The following is a 16,671-nucleotide window of genomic DNA, read 5'->3' as shown; positions in this document are numbered from 1 at the left end:
ATTGACCTTGGGAAGGTGGTGGTGAGCTGTCTTCTTGAACCACTGCAGTCTGTGTGGTGGAGATACTCCCACAGTCATCATCATCATAGACAGTCCCTCGAAATCGAGGAAGACAAAAGGCAGGTAACTATAGGCCGGTTAGTTTAACATCTGTAGTGGGGAAAATGCTTGAAGCTATCATTAAGGAAGAAATAGCGGGACATCGAGATAGGAATAGTGCAATCAAGCAGACACAACATGGATTCATGAAGGGGAAATCATGCTTAACTAATTTACTGGAATTCTTTGAGGATATAACGAGCATGGTGGATAGAGGTGTACTGATGGATGTGATGTATTTAGATTTCCAAAAGGCATTCGATAAGGTGCCACACAAAAGGCTACTGCAGAAGATAAAGGTACGCGGAGTCAGAGGAAATGTATTAGCATGGATCGAGAATTGGCTGGCTAACAGAAAGCTGAGAGTCGGGATAAATGGGTCCTTTTCGGGTTGGAAATCGGTGGTTAGTGGTGTGCCACAGGGATCGGTGCTGGGACCACAACTGTTTACAATATACATAGATGACCTGGAAGAGGGGACAGAGTGTAGTGCAACATAATTTGCAGATGACACAAAGATTAGTGGGAAAGCGGGTTGTGTAGAGGACACAGAGAGGCTGCAAAGAGATTTAGATAGGTTAAACGAATGGGCTAAGGTTTAGCAGATGGAATACAATATCGGAAAATGTGAAGTCATCCACCTTGGAAAAAAAACAGTAAAAGGGAATATTATTTGAATGGGGAGAAATTACAACATGCTGCGGTGCAGAGGGTCCTGGGGGTCCTTGTGCATGAATCCCAAAAAGTTTGTTTGCAGATGCAGCAGGTAATCAGGAAGGCGAATGGAATGTTGGCCTTCATTGCGAGAGGGATGGAGTACAAAAGCAGGGAGGTCCCGCTGCAACTATATAAGGTATTGGTGAGGCTGCACCTGGAGTACTGCGTGCAATTTTGGTCACCTTACTTAAGGAAAGATATACTAGCTTTGGAGGGGGTACAGAGACGATTCACTCGGCTGATTCCGGAGATGAGGGGGTTACCTTATGATGATAGATTGAGTAGACTGGGTTTACTTGTTGGAAACATAGAAACATAGAAAATAGGTGCAGGAGTAGGCCATTCGGCCCTTCGAGCCTGCACCGCCATTCAACGAGTTCATGGCTGAACATGCAACCTCAGTACCCCATTCCTGCTTTCTCGCCATACCCCTTGATCCCCCTAGTAGTAAGGACTACATCTGTTGGAGTTCAGAAGGATGAGGGATGATCTTATAGAAACATTTAAAATAATGAAAGGGATAGACAAGATAGAGGCAGTGAGGTTGTTTCCACTGGTTAGGGAGACTAGAACTAGGGGGCACAGCCTCAAAATACAGGGGAGCCAATTTAAAACCGAGTTGAGAAGGAATTTCTTCTCCCAGAGGGTTGTGAATCTGTGGAATTCTCTGCCCAAGGAAGCAATTGAGGCGAGCTCATTGAATGTATTCAAATCACAGATAGATAGATTTTTAACCAATAAGGGAATTAAGGGTTATGGGGGGCCGTTGGGTAAGTGGAGCTGAGTCCATGATCTTTTTGAATGGCTGAGCAGGCTCGAGGGGCTAGATGGCCTACTCCTGTTCCTAATTCTTATGTTCTGATGTTAAGACTTGCTTCCACTCCAAAAGTGAGTTCTCAGATGACTGAAGAGTCCAATACATCTCAATGACGTGTCCCCTCAGTCTTCTCTGTTTAAATGAAAACAAATCCAGCCTATCCTCACAGCTTAGATTCTCCACTCCCGGCAACATCCTCATCAATCTCCTCTGTACCCTCTCCAGTGCAATCACGTCCTTCCTGTAATGTGGTGACCAGAACTGTACGCAGTACTCCAGCTGTGGCCTAACCAGTGTTTTATACAGTTCAAGCATAACCCTCTTTTTTTCCCAAAAATATACTTTATTCATATAAAATTTTCACAATACATTGGAAAATAGCTCAGTAACTTGCGGTCAGCAATTCCATACATTACATTTGGATGCTGACCGCAGTTCCGGTCAATACATTTCTTTACTTTACATTTCAAGGTACGATTCATACAATCCAGGATACATTGTGGTAAGTTCATCAAGTTACATTACATGTGTCACTATACGGTGCACAGTGAGGGTACAGTTACATTTCTTTCCAACATGCATTACTAAACAGAACTTGCATTATACATGGCACTACATAGGTGTTTGCAGATCATGTTGCTCTATGTATACAAAAGGTTTACCATTGCAGCCCGAGGGGAGTTTTATATCGATTCCATCCCCTGGGTTTACCGTGTCGGAAGAGCTTTAAACTGTGGCTCTTCCCCACTGTGCCTTTGCGGCAGCTGCACCAATTTTTAGTACATTCCTCAGCACGTACTCCTGGATCTTGGATTGCGCCAGTCTGCAACATGCAGATGTGGACATCTCCTTGCTGTGGAAGACCAGCAAGTTTCGGCAAGACCAAAGTGTGTCTTTCACCGAGTTGATGGCCCTCCAGCAGCAGGTGATGTCTGTCTCGGTGTGTGTCCCTGGGAACAGCCCGTAGAGCACAGAGTCCTGTGTTACGGAGCTGCTCGGGATGAACCTCGACAGCAACCACTGCATCTCTTTCCAGACCTGCCTTGCAAAGGCGCAATCCCGAAGGAGATGGGTTACAGTCTCGTCCGCACCACAGCCAACTCGCCGACTGTGCGTGAACGCTCTTGACGGGTAGGGCCCTCCTCACCACCAACCAAGCTACGTCTTGGTGCTTGTGTGAAAGCTCTGGCGATGAGACATTCTGCCAAACGAGTTCGACAGTCCGCTCAGGGAAGCACCTAACAGGGTCCACCCGCTCCTTCTTTCGTAGGGCGTCCAGGACGTTACGTACTGACCACTGTTTTATGGCCTTGTGGTCAAAGGGGTTTTTTGTGAAAAACTTTTCCACGAAGGACAGCTGGACAGGCATGGTCCAACTGGTGGGGGCGTTTCGCGACAGCATGGCCAGGCCCATCCTTCGCAACACGGGGACAGGTAGAACCTCGGCACGTAGTGACTCTTGGTGTTTGCATACCGAGGGTGTGTGCACAGCTTGATGCAGCCGCACACAAAGATGGCCATCAGGATGAGGGCCACGTTCGGAACATCCTTTCCTCCACTGTCCAGAGATTGTACATTGTGTCTCTGCGGACACGGTCCATTTTGGACCTCCAGACAAAGTGGAAGACGGCCCGGGTAACTGCCGCGGCACAGGAGCGAAAGATGGGAACGCCCCGTCCGCTCCGAACCATATTCCCAACACCTTCAGGTAATCTGGTTTAACGGTGAAGGGAATAAAGGATCGGTCGGCCCAGTTGCCAAAGAGCATGGCCTCGCTTTTGCTGCGATTGACCTTTGCTCCTGAGGCCAGTTCAAACTGGTCGCAGATTGCGAGCAATCTGCGGACCGACTGCAGATCCGAGCAAAAGACGGGCGCAATCCAAGATCCAGGAGTACGTGCTGAGGGACGCAGTTAAAATTGGTGCAGTCGCCGCAAAGACACGGTGGGGAAGGGCCACAGTTTAAAGCCCTTCTGCCACGCAAAACCCGGGGGCAGGAATCAGTACAAAACTCCCCTCGGGCCGTACTTGTAATTTCTTTTTTGTGTACATGGAGCACCATGATCTGTAAACACCTATGTAGTGCCATGTACAATGCAAGGTCTGTTTCGTAATGCACGTTGGAAATGAAAAATGTAACTGTACCGTCACCCATTCCGTGTACTGTATAGTGACACATGTAATGTAATTTGTCGAATGTACTACAATGTATCCCGTATTGTACCGAATTGTACTTGAACCGAAAAGCAAGGAAATGTATCGAACGGAACTGCCGTCAGCACCCAAATGTAGAGTACGGGATTGCTGACCGCAGCTAAATGTACTGAACTGCTTCTGAATGTACTGTACAGATTTTTATATGAATAAAGTATATTTTGAAATTAAAAAAAAGGTTCTTCATAAGAACATAAAAAATAGGAGCAGGAGTAGGCCATACGGCCCCTCGAGTCTGCTCTGCCATTTAATATGATCATGGCTGATCTGATCACGGACTCAACTCCACTTCCCTGCCCACTCCCCATAACCCCTTATCTGCTTATCGTTCAAGAAACTGTCTATTTCTGTCTTAAATTTATTCAATGTCCCAGCTTCCACAGCTCTCTGACGCAGCGAATTCCACAGATTTACAACCCTCTGAGAGGAGAAATTTCTCCTCATCTGTTTTAAATGGGCGGCCCCTTATTCTAACATCATGCCCTCTCGTTCTAGTCTCCCCCATCAGTGGAAACATCCTCTCTGCATCCACCTTGTCAAGCCCCCTCATAATCTTAGACGTTTCGATAAGATCACCTCTCATTCTTCTGAATTCCAATGACTAGAGGCCCAACCTACTCAACCTTTCCTCATAAGTCAACTCCCTCATCTCCGGAATCAACCGAGTGAACCTTCTCTGAACTGCCTCCAATGCAAGTATATTGTTTTGTAAATATGGAAACCAAAACTGCACGCAGTATTCCAGGTATCACCAATACCCTGTATAACTGTAACAAGACTTCCCTGCTTTTATACTCCATCCCCTTTGCAATAAAGGCCAAGATTCCATTAGCCTTCCTGACCACTTGCTGTACCTGCATACTATCCTTTTGTGTTTCATGCACAAGTACCTCCAGGTCCCGCTGTACTGCAGCACTTTGCAATCTTTCTCCATTTAAATAATAACTTGTTCTTTGATTTTTTTTCTGCCAAAGTGCTTGACCTCAAACTTTCCAACATTATACTCCATCTGCCACATTTTTGCCCACTCACTTAGCCCATCTATGTCCTTTTGCATATTTTCTGTGTCCGCCTCACACATTGCTTTTCCTCCCATCTTTTCATCATCAGCAAACTTGGCTACGTTACACTCAGTCCCTTCTTCCAAGTCATTAATATAGATTGTAAATAGTTGGGGTCCCAGCACTGATCCCTGCGGCACCCACTAGTTACTGATTGCCAATCCGAGAATGAACCATTTATTCCGCCGAGGGGGGCCTAACCGAGTAGCTCCATGCTGGCGTTGTGGGGGGAATCACAGGGCTCACCAGTGCCGTTTTAAAGACTAGGGCCCAAGTTTTGGGTGGAGTTGCTCCAATTTTCTTGGAGCAACTGGTTTAGTTTGGAGTATCTTAGAAATCGCAATTCTCGGCACTTAGTTTGCTCCAGTTCTGGTGAGTTAGTTTAGGTCCATTTTAGTTCAGGTATTTATTTTCAAAAGGGGGTGTGTCCAGTCACTTACACCTGTTTTGCAAATTTCAGCAGCGAAAACTTACTCCAAACTAACTTAGAATGGAGTAAGTGTCCACTTTTGTAAGTTCTGAAAGACCTTACCTAGAGTTATGTTTAGTGTAGGCACAGCCAGAGACGGGGAGTGGGAAGCATTAAACACAAAGGACACATCAACATCACAAAAGGGGGGGGGGGAAGGGAAGTTGAAGGATTTTCCATATACACCTTCACAACAACATTAAAGAAGCAAAATACATTTAAAGCACCAAGCACTAAACAAAGCACAAAAAGTAATAAGCAATTAATTAATAAAAAATAGAAGGACCCCTGCACCTAAAGCAACAAGACCAAAGTAATAAGCAATCAATCAATAAAAAATAAAAAATTGAAGTCCTACCTTTATGTGAAGTGAAGGTGTTTCTGTCAGCCTCTCTGTGTCTCTCTCCGTGTCTCTGTCAGTGTCTCTCTCTCTGTCTCTGACAGTGAGGGGTGGGGGGGGCAAGAGAGGGGGGGAGGTGGTGAGGGTGGGGGGGGAGAGATGGTGGGGGTGGGGGGTGCTGAACACGGGGGGGGGGGGGGCAACCCTGCTCTCTCCTCCGGCCCTTCGATCATTTAGAGTGCCCCCCAACCCATGCATCTCCATCCCTTCCCACGCTTCTCCCCCACCGATCACTTACCCAGTGCCCCCCAAACCACGCTCCTCCATCCCTTCCCACGCTCCTCCATCCCTTCCCATGCTTCTCCATCCCTTCCCATGCTTCTCCCCCACCGATCACCTCCCCAGTGCCCCCTTCCCACACTCCTCCATCTCTCCCCGGTACCCACACCATTCAAACACAGACTGGGGGAAAAAAACGCCCTGCTGAGCCATTGCGCATGCGCGCATGCTTCAATGCGCCTGTGCAATGCTGCCGGCACTCAGAAGAACACTGATCCCTAGCCCCGCCCCCCTGCTGGCTGCGATCGTCTTGCCCCGCCCTAGGGAGACTCCGCTGCGCCATGCCACACTCCAGGATGATCGGAGAATTCCCCGGTAAGATTTCGGCGCACATTTTTTCCCAGACAGGTTACTTAAATCATGGAGATGCGCCGTTTTCAGCAACAGCGGAAACTTGGGCCCTATGTGTGTAAAGGCTGCAGCACAAAGGGCCACCTCCAACGAATGTGTAAAAAAAATATGACTCACTGTGTTGATGAAGAGTCTGCAGATGGCCACGAATCCAGCGCGGATTATGAAAAGATAATCAGAGAGGCAGCTCAGCCCCACGATGAGGAATATAGCATGTTTAACTGCACCACCGAGTGTTCCCCGTTGAGGATGGAAGTTGAGATAAATGGTGTCCAGTCTTCATGGAAGTGGACACGGGGGAGAGCCAGTCAGTAATGAATCAAGAAGCCTTTGAGAGGCTATGGGACAATCAAACTGAATGACCCAAGTTGGTCCCGGTTCAGGCAAAGCTGTGCATCTACACCAATGAACTTATCCCAGTCGTTGGTAGTGCGGATGTAAAGGTACTCCATGATGGGGTGGTGCACAAGTTACCTCTGTAGATTGTTGCAGGTGATGGACCAACGCTACTCGGAAGAAGGTGGATGGAGAAGATCCATTGGCGTTGGGAAGACTACATCCTTCCAGCGATCGACGTCCTCACGCTCAGAGGCAAAGCAAGCCCTCACCTGAGGGTGGACCCGCCACCAGAGAGCAGACCACCACAGCATCCGAGACACAGAGCGCTCAGCACGATTGCGTGGAGATGATCCAGCTGAGACGACCCGAACGCACCTTCCAGGCTCCAGTAGCAGGACTCCGGAGTAGGAAAATTGGATCCAAAGGTGACTTCCCAGCTTTGGTGGCAGAACCCGGGGAGAAGAGGATCACCGCAGTTGACATCGTGGATGGAAGAAAGATGGCGCCCAAACCACGAGGTAATGCGCTGAAGAAAAAGATGGCAGCGGCCAGACCACGAGGTGTAGCGCTGATGGAGCAACATGTGGCACCAAACGGAGATGAGGATTGGGGTAAAGATGGCAAGGCTCTCTTAATGGAGACCTGCAACCCACCACACTTAAAGGGACAGTTCTACATTTTCAAACAATGTAAGAGCAACTGTGAGCTAGATGTAAGATGTGCAATTGATGATCAGCGTTGTGTACATGCAATAAGCAAAAAAAAGTTGCGTGATCGTGATTGGAGCTACAGGTTATTTACAATGAGTAATGAAATGTTGTGCGATGTAGGATTTCAACTGCATTCAGTCAATGAAGTGGGCAGACACCCATCGGGAGCACACAGGTCCAGCGAGCTCCCCACTGTAGTAGCCTGTGTCACTGGGACCAGAGTTATGCACCATGGAGTGTGGCCACAAGCAGCCAATATATACAAGCTGCAGAGCAAGTGATGTCAGGAGGGCAACGGCACCGGTATTGATACCCTGCCCCTGATTGGCTCCACCATCGGCACCCGATGGCACCAACCGCCATGAGCCTGAAAAAGCAAACTGTGCTAAGGCGCTGCCTCCAGACCCCATTGCCACCAAGGCCATACCCGGGAACGAAGGGTCACCGATAACAGTTCCCCCAAATGGGACTGGGACCAGCCAGGATCCCAAATCAAACAACGCCCAGGCAAGTGAGTCAGCAGTTCCCTGTACACTGTTAGATGACAGCTGCTCAGGGAGCAGCAGCAGCCCAGGGCGCAAAAAAAGGACAGGGAGGTCACCGGCATCTGTGAACCTGCCCGACGCTAGGAGTAATGGCAAAAGCACCGAGAGCAGGCAACTTGAGCCAACCGGGTTCCCACTGTCAGCACGGGGCACCGCGCCGCCACCAGACTACCTGGACACCATCCAGCAGTTCTGGAACTAGCTTGTCCTTACGCACCGGTTACTGATCCCGAGTACGAATCAAGATTGTATCCCACCAGTCGAATGTACTTGCCTCACAACTGAACCACAAATGTAATGCTGTTAATACAAACTTTTTTTTCTGGACTTGAATATATATGTATGTAATGAACCTCCGGCATAATCGATATGTGGGGCGGGGGGGAGAGAATGGAGTGGTCATGGACACACAAACAGAAACCACTAGCAACTCTGCTGCCAACGAAAAACCACCTACTCACCCAAGATAGAAACGACCTGCCAAGGGTCAACCAGATAGAGCTAAGCCCAAAGCACAGTCAATGCAAAGGCGATTTGCACTAAAAGCTTGGGGGAAAGTGATGTCATGTATCCTACATGGTTACTGCTTGTACTATTACAAGGTGTGCCAGCAGGGGCACCTCAGTGGGAGACTTGTAGGTTACCTGTACAGGTATGCCAGGCCTAGTATAAAAGGCAGGCCACCAGGTGTGATCCTCACTCTGGAGTTATCAATGAAGAACTAAGGTCACTACAGTTCAAGTACAACACACTGCCTCGTGGATTCATTATCAGAGCATCTAAAGACAACAATAGGGGCGTTACATTTGCAGTTTTCCAGTCTGCTGGGACCTCCCCAGAATCCAGGGAATTTTGGTTAATTACAACCAGTGCATCCACTATCCCTGCCACTATGAGGGGGCTTGTCAAGGTGGATGCAGAGAAAATGTTTCCACTGATGGGGGAGACTAGAACTAGGGGGCATAATCTTAGAATAAGGGGCTGCCCATTTAAAACTGAGATGAGGAGAAATTTATTTTCTCAAAGGGTTGTAAATCTGTGGAATTCGCTGCCTCAGAGAGTTGTGGAAGCTGGGACATTGAATAAATTTAAAACAGAGATAGATAGTTTCTTAACCGATAAGGGAATAAGGGGTTATGGGGAATGGGCAGGGAAGTGGACCTGAGTCCATGATCGGATCAGCCATGATCGTATTAAATGGCGGAGCAGGCTCGAGGGCCCTATGGCCAACTCCTGTTCCTATTTCTTATGTTCTTATTAAGAACCATACCAACATGTTCTGCTTCCACACACAGATTACCCTTTCTTTAGTTATCCCTTTGCTCTTAATAAGAAAAGACCTGAGTGAACCAGATGTTTTTTTTCCGACAATCTGGTAGTTTCATGGTCACAATTACTGACACTAGTGTTTTAATTCCAGATTTATTTAATTAACTGAATTTAAATTCCCCAGCTGCCGCGGTGAGATTTAATAGCTGACTGTCGGCACTACAATCAGCATTGGACCCAAGGGCAGGGGATGCGCAAGAATTCCTTGTGGGGCCCACCAGAAAACAAAAAAAGATTAAATAAACCTACCTGCCTAGGCTCACAATTGCAGTCTGGGCCAGAAGACATCACTGGGATACTGCCTGCAATTTAAAATTGAAGTTGGCATGTTTTGGCTACATGATGCCCCCTGGTGGATTTCTATGTAACTGCTGGCATGATCGCACCGCAGGCACACGCTTTAAAATCATAAATTTTACAAGTGCCCCCTATAAAAGGCGAGGGGAGATACTGGAACTGGCAGTAAAACAAATAAAACTTGGTTGCCGGGGGTGATAATGCACTCTAGTCCCTCCGGCGCCCACCTCTCACGGAAGGCCGTGAGCGTACCGGTGGACACCGCGTGCTCCATCTCCAAGGACACCCTGGCGCGGATGTACGCGTGGAAGAGAGGCAGGCAGTCAGGCTGAACAACCCCCTCCTCTCTGTACCTGAGACCTGTCTGTGTCAGCAGGGGGCTGGGGGCAACAATACTTCCTCAAACCCAAAATGAAGCAGCATTTTAAACTGAAGCAGCATTTTAGCTTCTACTTGGATTTTACTGAGGCAGGGGCTGATTGAAAGAGTCAAAAGTTTCTCGTTTAGAAACCAGCCCCGATTGCAGAATAAATACAGAGCGCTACCACAAACTGTGATACCCGCCCAGGTAAACACGCTAATTTGTTGTTCAACTCCAAAGTTTTGTGACAGCGATTTTTACAGTAAGGATAGTTTTAACTTTTCTAGCAGCTCGGATAAGCCGGTTCCTGTCCAGAGGGTCACACATCTCCATGGTGGTTTCCTTCTGCTCTCACTCCACTCCACACTTGGGTTGCCTGCTGCACAGGGACTGATTGACATTAAAATGATTAAAGTAAAGGCGAGAGAAAATCTGTGCCGACTGGCAAATACTGTGCTGTACATGTATACTGTTCTGTTCCCCAATTTATCCAGTTTTCAACCATGGATTGCGGTACAAAAAATCCTAAAATTCTAATGAAATTAATCTTTTGGACAGGAAGACAAAGTTTTAAAAGAAATCGCATCCGTAGTAATTGCTGAGACAACAATATGCCAGTCCCCTGCTGACACAGACAGGTCTCAGATACAGAGGAGGGCCAACACCATGACCCCCTCCCCCGACTCCTGCCCATTACACAACAGACAGCACATCGTCTGAGCAGATAACAGCTTGTCTAACTGTAGACTGAGCTGCAGCCATTCACACCTCGATTCTTTGATGCGATCACAATCACTCACTGGCAGCTGTTGCTCAAAAAATGTAAATGTACTGTCACCTATTCCGTATACTGTATGTAATGTAATGTAATTTTGTTGAATGTACTACAAGGTATCCTGTATTGCACTTGAACTGAAAAGCAAGGAAATGTATCGAACGGAACTGCTATCAGCACCCAAATGTAGCGTATGGGATTGTTGACCGCAGCTAAATGTACTGAACTGCTTTTGAATGTACTGTACAAATTTTTATATGAATAAAGTATATTTTGAAATAAAAAAAAGTGCTGTGTTGTGTCCCCTCCCCTTTTATAGGGGGCACTTGTAAAATATGTAATTTTAATGCCCTTAAAAAAACACTAAAAAAACTCCTACAAAAAAACAAACAAAAAAACAAAAACAAAAACAAAAAAAGGGCCTTGGGAAATGTTTGGAGTGTCCCCCAGATCGGGGGGCATTTGATCTAATGTAGTTTGTTTACTCTAAAAGAGTTGTGTTGTGTTGTGTTGTACGTACTGTAGTTTGGTGTTACCATCCTAGGCCTTCCGATCACACCGCCGACATTAACCCATTTGTTTTTTAAAATTTATTTGATCATGGGATGTGGGCATCATTGGTAAGGCCGGCATTTATTGCCCATCCCTAATTGACCTTAAGAAGGTGGAGGTGAGCCGCCTTCTTGAACCGCTGCAGTCCGAGTGATGCAGGTAATCCCACAGTGCTGATTTTGCTGTAGCAGTTTGGTACAACATCGTGGCTGGTAAGGTTATTTCAGAGAGTAGTTCAGAGTCAACCACATTGCCGTGGTCTGGAGTCACATATAGGCCAGACCGGGTAAGGATGGATCATCTCCTTCCATAAAGGACATCAGTGAACCAGATGTTTTTTTCCGACAATCTGGTAGTTTCATGGTCACAATTACTACAATCAGCATTGGACCCAAGGGCACGAGATGCCCAAGGATTCCTTGTGGGGCCCACTAGGAAGCAAAAAAATGATTAAATAAACCTACCTGTCTGGGCTCACAATTGCCGTCTGTGCCAGAAGACATCACTGGGACACCGTCTGAATATTTAAACAAGAACCCCAAGGGTGTCCTTGGCACCTGTAATTTAATATTGAAGTTGGCATGTTTTGACCGCATGTTGTCCCCTATTGAATTTCTATGCAACTGCTGGCATGATCGCACTGCAGGCAGACGCCCCCTGTTGGAAAATGGGGAACTGCAACATGTTACCCGACATGCAGCCCAATATTAAGGTGATTGGCAAAAGTACAAGAGGCGACATGAGGGATTATTTATTTACACAGCAAGTTGTTATGATCTGGACTACACTGCCTGAGAGGGTGAAGGAAGCAGATTAAATAGTGTCAAAAGAAAATTGGATAAATTGTTGAATTGAAAAAGATTACCGGGTGTTATGGGGAAAGAGCTGGGGAGTGGGACGAAAGAGACAGCACAGGCACGACGGGCCGAATCGACTCTTACTTTGTTGTATCATTCTATGATTCTATGCATCACAGAAAGTCTATTTGTAAATTTCAATAGGGTGTGAATAAATAATTAAATAATAGATTAAATATTTAGCTGTAATCCTCGGTCTCATGTCCCTGCGCTGATTTTGACATCGATTTCTAATTCATCCCTCTGTCTGTTTTAGGACCTCGGGATCTGTCCCATGATGCTCCGGTGCTGCTGCTCAGATCTGCACAGATTGTAAGAGCTTTGTAAGGAATGTTATACTTGATCTTAACTAGAAGTGAAGAAATTATAATTTGTAAATTCTTCATACTCTGACCTGACTGACCCACTTAAGATTCTCTTGTGGCCCATGGTGAAGCCTGATTCAGTTCTTGACCACTTATTTCTGCTCAGACAATGTGCTGTCTGTTGTGTCATCATCATAGGCGGTCCCTTGAAACGAGGATGACTTGCTTCCACGCCAAAAAAGGCTAAGTTCACACGTGTTCCAATGAAGGACCCAAAGTTCCAGGTCCTGATCTGCGTCCTGAGGGTGGAAGATGCCTGTGTATGAATTTTTTTAACGTGTGGTGACATTTACACACCAGCCACCTCACGGGCTTGATAGAGCTAGGTCTTGGTCCAGTGGCAAGGATTACCCAAGACGACTGGAGACCTGCTCTGCTGCACGGACCGAGTGCGCACACATATCGCAGTGTGGGCTGGCCAGTGCTGCCCCTGGGCCTCTGGCCCCGAACTCACACCTCCCCTGGGCCCCGATCACATCCCTCTACAGTCTCTCACTGCTCCTTCGTCCCGACCTCGCCGCTCTTGCTGTACCTGCCGACGCTCCAATCAGCGACCTGGACCTTGATGATGTCACTCTCTGCTGCTCCCTGAAGTGGTATGCCTCCACATTGTCTGTTGTGTAATGGGCAGGATTCGGGGGAGCAGCTCATGCTCTGGAGCTGGTGATTCACCCGGACCAGACCTGCGCTGTCCCCGGCAGGAAGATGTCTGATAGCCTCACGCTACTCAGGGATACGATCGCCTACGTGCGGGACAGGAGGGTGTACACCTGTTTAATCAGCTTGGACCAGGAGAAGGCCTTTGACAGGATATCGCACACGTACCTGATGGACGTGCTCTCCAAGATGAGGTTTGGGGAGGGTATCCGCAATTGGATCCAACTGCCCTACACAGACATCAGTAGTGCAGTTCTAATCAACGGGTGGGAAACTGAAAGCTTTCCGATCAGGTCTGGAGTCAGGCAAGGTTGTCCTCTCTCGTCTGTCTTGTTTGTGTGTTGTATCGAGCCCTTTGCCGAGTCCATCAGGAAGGATGCAGGCATTAGCGGGGTGACAATCCCAGGCAACGGAGGCGCTCAGGTCAAGACCTCCCTGTACATGGACGACGTGGCCATCTTTTGCTCGGATCCGCAGTCGGTCCGCGGATTGCTCACAATCTGCGACCAGTTTGAACTGGCCTCGGGGGCAAAGGTTAATCGCTGCAAAAGCGAGGCCATGTTCTTTGGGAACTGGGCCGACCGATCCTTTATTCCCTTCACCGTTAAGCCAGATTACCTGATGGTTTTTGGAATATGGTTCAGAGCGGACGGGGCGTACGCCAAAAACTGGGAAGAGCGTATCGCCAAAGTGAAGCAAAAACTGGGATGGTGGAAGCTGCGCTCCCTCTCCATGGCAGGAAAGAACCTGGTCATCAGGAGTGAGGTGCTCTCGGGGTTGCTGCACGTGGCACAGGTCTGGCCCATCTCACGCTCCTGTACCGCGGCAGTCACCCGGGCCGTCTTCCACTTTGTCTGGAGGTCCAAAATGGACCGTGTCCGCAGAGACACAATGTACAAATGTCTGGACAGCGGAGGAAAGGATGTTCCGAACGTGGCCCTGATCCTGATGGCCACCTTTGTGTGCGGCTGCATCAAGCTGTGCACAGACCCTCGGTACGCAAACACCAAGAGTCACTACGTGCTGAGGTTCTACCTGTTCCCGGTGTTGCGAAGGATGGGTCTGGCCACGCTGCCGCGAAACGCCCCCACCAGTTGGACCATGCCTGTCCAGCTGTCCTTCGTGGAAAAGTTTTTCACAAAAAACCCCTTTGCCGACCACTGCCATAAAGCAGTGGTCGGCACGTAAGGTCCTGAACGGCCTATGGAAGATGGAGAGGGTGGATCCTGTCGGGTGGTTCCCCGAGTAGATTGTCGTTTAGCAGAACGTCTCATCGCCAGAGCTTTCACACAAGCACCAAGACGTAGCTTGGTTGGTGGTGAGGAGGGCCCTACCCGTCAGATCCTTCATGCACAGCCGGGGTTTCAGAGACACGGCACTCTGCCCCCGAGTCGGCTGTGGTTCAGACGAGACTGTCATCCATCTCCTTCAGGATTGCCCCTTTGCAAGGCAGGTCTGGAAGGAGATGCAGTGGTTGCTGTCGAGGTTCATCCCAAGCAGCTCCGTAACACTGGACTCTGTGCTCTACGGGCTGTTCCCAGGGACACACACCGAGACAGACATCATCTGCTGCTGGAGGGCCATCAACTCGGTGAAAGACGCTCTTTGGTCTTACCGAAACTTGCTGGTCTTCCAGAGCAAGGAGATGTCCACGGACGTGTGTTGCAGACTGGCACAATGCAAGATCCAGGAGTACGTGCTGAGGGACGCACTAAAAATTGGCGCAAAGGCACGGTGGGGAAGAGCCACAGTTTAAAGCCCTTCCGCCACGGTAAACCCAGGGGCTTGAATCAGTATAAAACTCCCCTCGGGCTGTACTTGTAAACTTTTTGTAAACATAGAGCACCATGATCTGAAAACACCTATGTAGTGCCATGTATAATACAAGTTCTGTTTGGTAATGTATGTTGCAAAGAAATGTAACTGTACCCTCACCCATTCCGTGTACCATATAGTGCCACATGTAACGTAATTTGATGACTGTTTTTAAATGTATCCTGGATTGTACTGAATTGTACCTCGAAATGTAAAGCAAGGAAATGTATTGAATGTAACTGCCGTCAGCATCCAAATGTATTGTATGGAATTGCTGACCGCATCCAAATGTACTGAACTGTTTTCCAATATATTGTGCAAATTTTTATATGAATAAAGTATATTTTGAAATTTTAAAAAAAGGAGTCAGTGTTGGCCCTTCTCCCTGTACCTGAGACCTGTCTGTGTCAGCAGGGGGCTGGAGGCAGAAATGCTTCCTGAATCCCAAAATGAAGAAAGACTAGACATATGGGGTTGTGAGTGGATGAAACAGCAGCATTTTAGCTTCTATTTGTTTTTTACTGAGGCAAATATTTCTCATTTAGAAACCAGCCCTGATTGCAGAAAGAATACAGAGCTCTGATCTACCACAGACTGATACCCAGGTAAACACACTAATTTGTAGTTCAAGTCCAGAGTTTTGTGACAGCGGTTTTTACAGCATGGATTAAACATAAGACCATAAGAAATAGGAACAGGAGTAGGCCATTTGGCCCTTCGGGCCTGCTCCACCATTCAATAAGATCATGGCTGATCTGATCATGGACTCAGCTCCACTTCCCCGCCCGCTCCCCATAACCCTTTACGCCCTTATCATTCAAAAATCTGTCTATCTCCACCTTAAATATATTCAATGACACAGCCTCTATAGCTCTCTGGGGCAGAGAATTCCATATATTTACAACCCTCTGAGAGAAAAAATTTCTCCTCCTCTCAGTTTCAAATGGGTAGCCCCTTATTCTGAGTCTATGTCCTCTAGTTTTAGTTTCCCCATAAGTGAAAATATCCTCTCTGCATCCACCTTATCGAGCCCCCTCATAGCTTATAAGTTTCAATAAGATCACCTCTCCTTCTTCTGAACTCCAATGTGTATATGCCCAACCCACTCAACCTTTCCTCATAAGTCAACCCATTCATCTCCGGAATCAACCTAGTGAACCTTCTCTGAACTGCCTCCAATGCAAGTATATGCTTCCTTAAATACGGAGACCAAAACTGTATGCAGTACGCCAGACGTTGCCTCACTAATACTCCATACAGTTGTAGCAGGACTTCTCTGCTTTTATACTCTATCCCCCTTGCAATAAAGGCCAACATTCAATTTGCCTTCCTGATTACTTGCTGTACCTGCATACTAACATTTTGTGTTTCATGCACAAGGACCCCCAGGTCCCTCTGCACTGCAGCACTTTGCAATTTTTCTCCATTTAAATTATAATTTGCTTTTCTATTATTTCTGCCAAAGGGATAACCTTATATTTTCCCACATTATACTCCATCTGCCAAATTTTTGTCCACTCACTTACCCTGTCTATATCCCTTTGCAAATTTTTTGTGTCCTCCTCACAATTTGCTTTCCCACCCATCTTTGTATCATCCAAGTCATTAATATAGATTATAAATAGTTGAGGACCCAGCACTGATCTCTATGTCACCCCACTCG

Source organism: Pristiophorus japonicus, chromosome 9 (assembly GCF_044704955.1).
Source record: "Pristiophorus japonicus isolate sPriJap1 chromosome 9, sPriJap1.hap1, whole genome shotgun sequence".
NCBI classification, from domain to species: Eukaryota; Metazoa; Chordata; class Chondrichthyes; family Pristiophoridae; genus Pristiophorus; species Pristiophorus japonicus.
Note: the sequence above shows the minus strand (reverse complement) of the source record.